This window comes from Oryzias latipes, chromosome 2 (assembly GCF_002234675.1).
Source record: "Oryzias latipes chromosome 2, ASM223467v1".
Classification (NCBI taxonomy): Eukaryota; Metazoa; Chordata; class Actinopteri; order Beloniformes; family Adrianichthyidae; genus Oryzias; species Oryzias latipes.
In genome coordinates this window covers 11,845,285-11,851,247 of record NC_019860.2, presented here as the reverse complement: position 1 = coordinate 11,851,247, position 5,963 = coordinate 11,845,285, and the positions used below count along the sequence as shown (strand labels likewise).

Genomic DNA, 5,963 nt, shown 5'->3' with positions numbered 1-5,963 from the left:
TCCCCTCTTGCAAACGTTGGTCAGTTTAATATTAATACATGCAATTGTGTTTTTAAAAGTGAACTTTTGTCTACTGTTGAACCTTTCGCTGCGCGAAGACTTCTCCTTTCTTTTCTCTCGTCTTTCCGACCGTGGTCAGAAGCGCAGGGGAGATTTCCTTCAGGGCCGAAGGGAATTCTCCTTCGGGGTTCACTTCCCGTTCGAAACCCTCAACCTCCAGAGCGGATAAAGAATGACTCCAAAACAGTTATTCTGGGAATGACACCTTCTCTTTATTTAACTAAGTGCTCCGTCCTCCGAACACACAATATATTCCACGCACACACCTCCGCTCCGTGCTCACCCCCCCCCCCCCCCCCATCTGCACCTGCAATCGCCCCTCCACTTGTCTCTCGTGGATCGCACCCCGCTCAGCACACACACACTGCAACACTACCCTTGAATTGATCAAGTGGTATAGGTTTATATGGGATTAAGAAAGTAAGCAGTACTAGCAAATTGTGTTTCCAAAAGGTAATTGTTACATTAATCTAATTCAATGTCCCTGATTTCATTTTCATGTAGATGCAATCCTGCAGGAATTAAAGAACATGGCAGCAGCTAAAAATTAAGTATAAAAACATAATTCAATCAGGTCAAATTTGAGCATGTCATGGATGTAGGCTTTGTTGACAATATTTGACATATGAAACATCTACATAGCAATACATATCTAATGTTGTTTTCATTGTATATATGTAATTGACTGCAACGAAAAACGGTAAAACTCAAACAAAAACGTATGGGGAAATGACAAAAAATCGAGTTTTCTCAAAATCCTCGTACGAGGTAAATGTAATTCTCTATGAATTAATGCAGCCTCCTCGTCTATTGGGTCCTCCAAAAAGGACAGGCCATTCTTGTCACTTAGACAGTCTCTGTGTGACGGAAATGTGGGCAATGAAGGTTAAAGCGAAAAATACCGCTTCGTCTTTAAAAAGGGGAGGGGACCGGCAGAAACCTTGAGTTTAGCGGATAAAACCTGCTCCCGACCAGGTTAGGTTCACAGCATAAGTAACCATGGACACTGACTCCGAGTATAAGTTACCTCTCTTTCAGAAATGGATTTGACTTACTCTATTTACTCTGGTTTAACAAACCTCCCATTCTGAAACGGAAAACCCAGGGTTTCCCTGATTTCAGGGTTAACGCACTCAGAGTTTACACTTAACCTCCTTTCTGAAACAGGCCCCTGGTCATTTATTTTGAAAGCAGTTTATTTTTTAAATAACTTAAAGGAAAGTTCCTAGCTACTTGATTTTATTTTTCTGTGAGAATTATATTTTTGTTTACACCACATTTGCACTAAATGGTGTCATTTATTTTTAACAAAGACACTTTAATTTGTTCAGAGAATTAATATCTGATTCACAGCTCTTTGTTTAAATCAAGCAATGGCTATGGTTTTGTTTTTCCAAAGTTAATAATGTGCCTGGCAGCTACTTGACTAATTTATTTTTTATCCTGTTTACAGCAAATTTGTACTAAATAATGGCATTGCTGTTCATGTTCGCCATCGTTTAAACCAAATTTTACAGATATTTCCAAATGAAAATTGTCAATGTCAAAGACAGAGTATTACTGATTTCAGCAATGTTACACAAAAGTCTGTTATTCATTTCACCAAATAGGACACAAGTTGTTTATTATCATGGTGTTTAAAAAATAAATGGGTAAATATTTTCCAAAAAACAGTTTTTCAAGTTCTTCTTTCTTAAAGTTTGATATATCGTGAGTTGGTAGAGACGAGATATATAGATTATTACAATATCGCCATATCGTGATAGTATCGTTATCATGAGCAATGTATCGTTATCGTATCGTGAGGTACCCAGTGATTCCCAGCCCTAGTGTCATTGATGAAGATGTGGTGGGATTGTCATCTACTGTTTCCCACTGTTTTTGCCGCTCAAGCACAGCTGCAGCTACCCTCAACAGCTCAAGCACAGATTTCACCGTACTGAACTTTTGCCATTTGCCGGTGGTGTTAACAATGCAGAAAAAGAGTGAGCACAGAGGTCATTGCCCCATCTCCCCCTGGAACTGCTGACTGATAATGAATTATGCAACAGTTTTGGCACGAGGATATGAAAATGAAAATGCAATCCCCCTTTGCATCATCACCCTAATTAAGTCACAGAATGAGTGGTATTGAAATAAAAAAACAAAAAGACGTATGGCGGATTGATTTTTCCTTTTATTTTTGAGTCAAAGAATGCAGCTTTATTGCAAAAAGGAAAAAGCATTTCAGGTATTGACTTATATTTTGAATTATGAGACAAATATGCTTCCATACTGTTAGACCCGGCATTTATTGAAATATATATCACTATTAATGCATTTATATGTCTTTTGTCATAAACAACCTAAACATTGGTAAATTTTGCTTTTTAGTCTTAAATGAAACAAATACATTAACATTTTGCCCTTAGTTTGTACACTGTTTCTCATAAGTTTTAAAAAGGTGTGTAAATTAGCAGCAAAGAAGAATTTATTTGCATGGCTGCAAATGTTTCTAATTTACAGTCTTCAGCTAGAAAAGCCTTTTGTAAAAGTAATATATTTTATTCTTCCACTAAAACTTCACCTTCTTATGGGTCTGGCCTTGTCGTGGCAAGGAGGCTTGTGTGAACCGATGACCCAGGGAGCAAGATGGTCTGGAACTTGCCCCTTTGTTGGGCTACCATTAGCGGGCCGGTCACCTGACGAGGTTCCAGAAAAAACATAGGCCCGCAGCTTGTCGGAACGCTTTAAGGTGGCAGCCCCACTATTCGAGGGCCAACAACCCACCCAGGAGAAACTTCTCCAGAAAACAATATGGTATATGGTAACAGTATGGCAATATGGTAACAGACCTCAGCTTGCCCCTGACCAAAAGAGTACTATTTGGCCTTCGTCAAACAACCTGTATTGCTACCTGGAATATCCAGACACTTCTTTGCTTTGGAGCCACCACATTGCTATCCCACGGGCTCCGTCGCTACAACATTACTCTAGCAGGGCTCTGTGAATTACAATGGTCAGGTATCGGTAAAATGACAGGCCTTTATGGTGTGGCAATTGCCATCCCAAAGGACATCAGGATGTCTCTTCTCAACTGGACACCCCTGAGCGACAGAATACAATCTGCCCGCCTCCTACATAAACATGGCAAGGTGACACTAATAGTTGCATATGCCCCTACAAATGTTGCCAATAAAGATGCATTCTTTGACCAAATCCACCAGGCTATTAGCCAAATTCCATCGCACGACATCACCATCATCCTTACTGATCCCGAAGCCACTTTATTCTGCAACGACCGGTCCACCAGCTCTCCAGTTGGCACAACTTTTACCGAACACATTCACAAACGTCAACGGCGACCACCTCCTCTTAGTCTGACAACATAACAGCAGGTTTTTCTACTTCTGAAGTGATAAACATCAAACATTAATAAAAATATATATTGACTACCAAAACTAATATGCTAGAATCTACTTTAGTCCCCACTTTATGCTTCCCAGTCTGATTTCTCTCTAATGAGATGTGATTACTAACCTGTGAAAGGGGACTCATGTTCGGAAAGCAACATTTTTATTCTTTGAGTACCTGCTTGAACCTTGTCATTTGTTCACTCAGCAAGACGACCAAGACTCTGAGTATAATATTGGTGCACGTGTGTCACGTTGTATGTCACATGACACCCAATGACGCTCTAGCTGTTTGCCTCATTTTTCGTTGCAAATGTCAGAATTTAAAATCTTTAATACTGAGACTGAACAGCCCTGCTGAAAAACAGTTGCACTTTGTTTACATTTCTGTTTGGAGGAAAACAGCTTCATTTTCCTTTAATAGCATAAGCTACACCGCAGCAGTCAACCATGCGACCACAGATGGACATCGCTCCCGATATTAAAAGGAAACCACAAACAACTCCTAAAAAACCTAATGGACCACCTTTAAAGGTGAAAGTGAGACAGGTGTCTACTTTCAGATCAGATAATGCAATTTTGGCTGCAATTGAAAGGCTAACTTCCAAAATAGAGTATTTTGGATGTCAGCTGTGTGAAAACTCTTCAATGGTTGCAAACATCTCCTGGCTGGTTGAGATGAATGCTGCTAAGATAAGGGACTGTAAGACAGAGATTGCAACCATGGAAAGAGATACTGTATGCTACAAATTGTGAAGGAGAACCAAGAACTGAAGAATAAAGTTGTTGCTGACCTGGAGAGATGTAAATGGGGTGAACTTGAAAATTCATGGTCTGTAAAAAAAAAAAGATCAGACACTATGACTGGAATTTTCTCCAAGATTGCACCGCAGGGGGCACACATGATGAACACGGTGGTGGATACTGTATATCAACTGAGGAGGAGGGAAGAAGGAAGACATCGCCAAGTAATCCAGCAGTTCATCATGAGGCGCCATAGAGATGCTTTCTGGAAGACCACTAAAAAAATCTCAAACCTGCAAAGACCCAGGGATCCGCTTCCAGGGGGACTTCAGAAAGCGGACCAAGAAGTTCGAGCAGCTGTCTGGCTAAAGATGAAGCGGGCCCAGGTGGTAGGGAAGAAGCTCCACTACAGGGAACATGTGGGATACATCAATGGGACTAGGGTCAATACGAAGTGAGATATCTATCTAGGTGAACAATATATTTTGTGTTATTGAGAGTTACTAGTGTTCTTTTGAAGTAGGTAATTTTATTATAGTTACTCAAAGGTTCATTGGTCTATTTTTAATAAATCCAAGTCATTTTGTTTATGTTTTTGAGCAAATCCAAGTTCAGTACTTACCTTTAACTACAAAAAAAGTTTTTTTTTAAGCTGTAGGAAGTCGTCTTTACTTTGTTTGAATCATTTATATCATAAATGTAACTTATACTGTTTTTCAAGTAAACATTTCAGTGATTTTCACTGTTTAATACTAAAATTCTCTGTTTTAACATTGAAAATTAGTTTGGGCTAATATTTAAAACACTAACTTGTATATTGTCAAATGTTCCCTTTTCTTTTCCTTATTCTGTCTACGTTCTGTATGGTCTTTTGTTTACCAAAATACTTGGGGTTTTAGGGACTCTGTTAAAAGGAAATTGACTTTTTTGCTTTGCAAATACCATCTTCAAGAAAGTCACTCAATTGAGAACGATGACAATTAATTAGTGGGGGACTAAATCTACTTTGCTCATGGCACCAACCGATAAACAGGGGTCCCTTAATTAAGAAAGAGGGATCTGGTCACTGGTTGTGTTATGAAATCTAAGTTTGCAAACAAATAAATAGATAAAAAGACGACAGGAATGACAGGTGTCAGTCCTATTATCATAAAGTCGATGGACAAAACACATGCAAACGGAATAAAAGGAGGCCAGAGAAAAATACACAATGACATCTTTAACAACTTGAGGGATTGATTTCAGAACTACTTTAACAGCAAGGAGAGAAGCAACAACAGAGGCGGAGAGGAACCGAACCTAAGGACTGCAGGGCGCTTGTTCACCGCTTCAAGATGGCGGATCGTAATCCTCCAACGTAAGCGGTAATCGGTCCACTTTCACTGGGTACATTATGTTCTGCAAGATGAAGGCTTATCTCCGAGGTTGAAATGAACATACCTATAGAGTCCGGCTGAAGTTGTGGTTTCCAGATGACATCCAGTCTGCGCTGACGACAGAGCTCCTGCTCGAACTGGACGATGGTTCCTTCACAGTGTCTGAAGATTTCTTCAGCTGCAGCAGCTAGTCGCTCGCTGATAAACTCTCTCAAAGACTGAAGTGAAGACATAGTTCCTGCAGCTGCTCCGATTTGAGCTCAAACTCACACAAACAAACAACAACGCTGTACTTTCCTGCAGCTCCGATCATCTAGTAGTCTCACAATCACAAACACGTATTCACCCAATTACGACACTTTGAAAAATGCTGAGGGTTCATACACAAACC

At 39.9% G+C, this 5,963-nt stretch overlaps 1 non-coding gene across 2 annotated transcripts; it reads right to left on the bottom strand.

Annotated features, from left to right (window-relative positions):
• Positions 1-2,609: 2,609 nt before the first annotated feature.
• On the bottom strand, positions 2,610-5,745 carry LOC105355585. Of its 2 annotated transcripts, XR_002875016.1 has the most exons (3): positions 5,637-5,745; positions 4,490-4,602; positions 2,610-4,286 (listed from the first exon to the last, which is right to left on the bottom strand). It is a non-coding gene; the product is annotated as an uncharacterized LOC105355585 (transcript). The 2 variants fall into 2 exon arrangements; XR_002875015.1 differs by having other exon boundaries at positions 2,610-4,602.
• Positions 5,746-5,963: the final 218 nt, after the last annotated feature.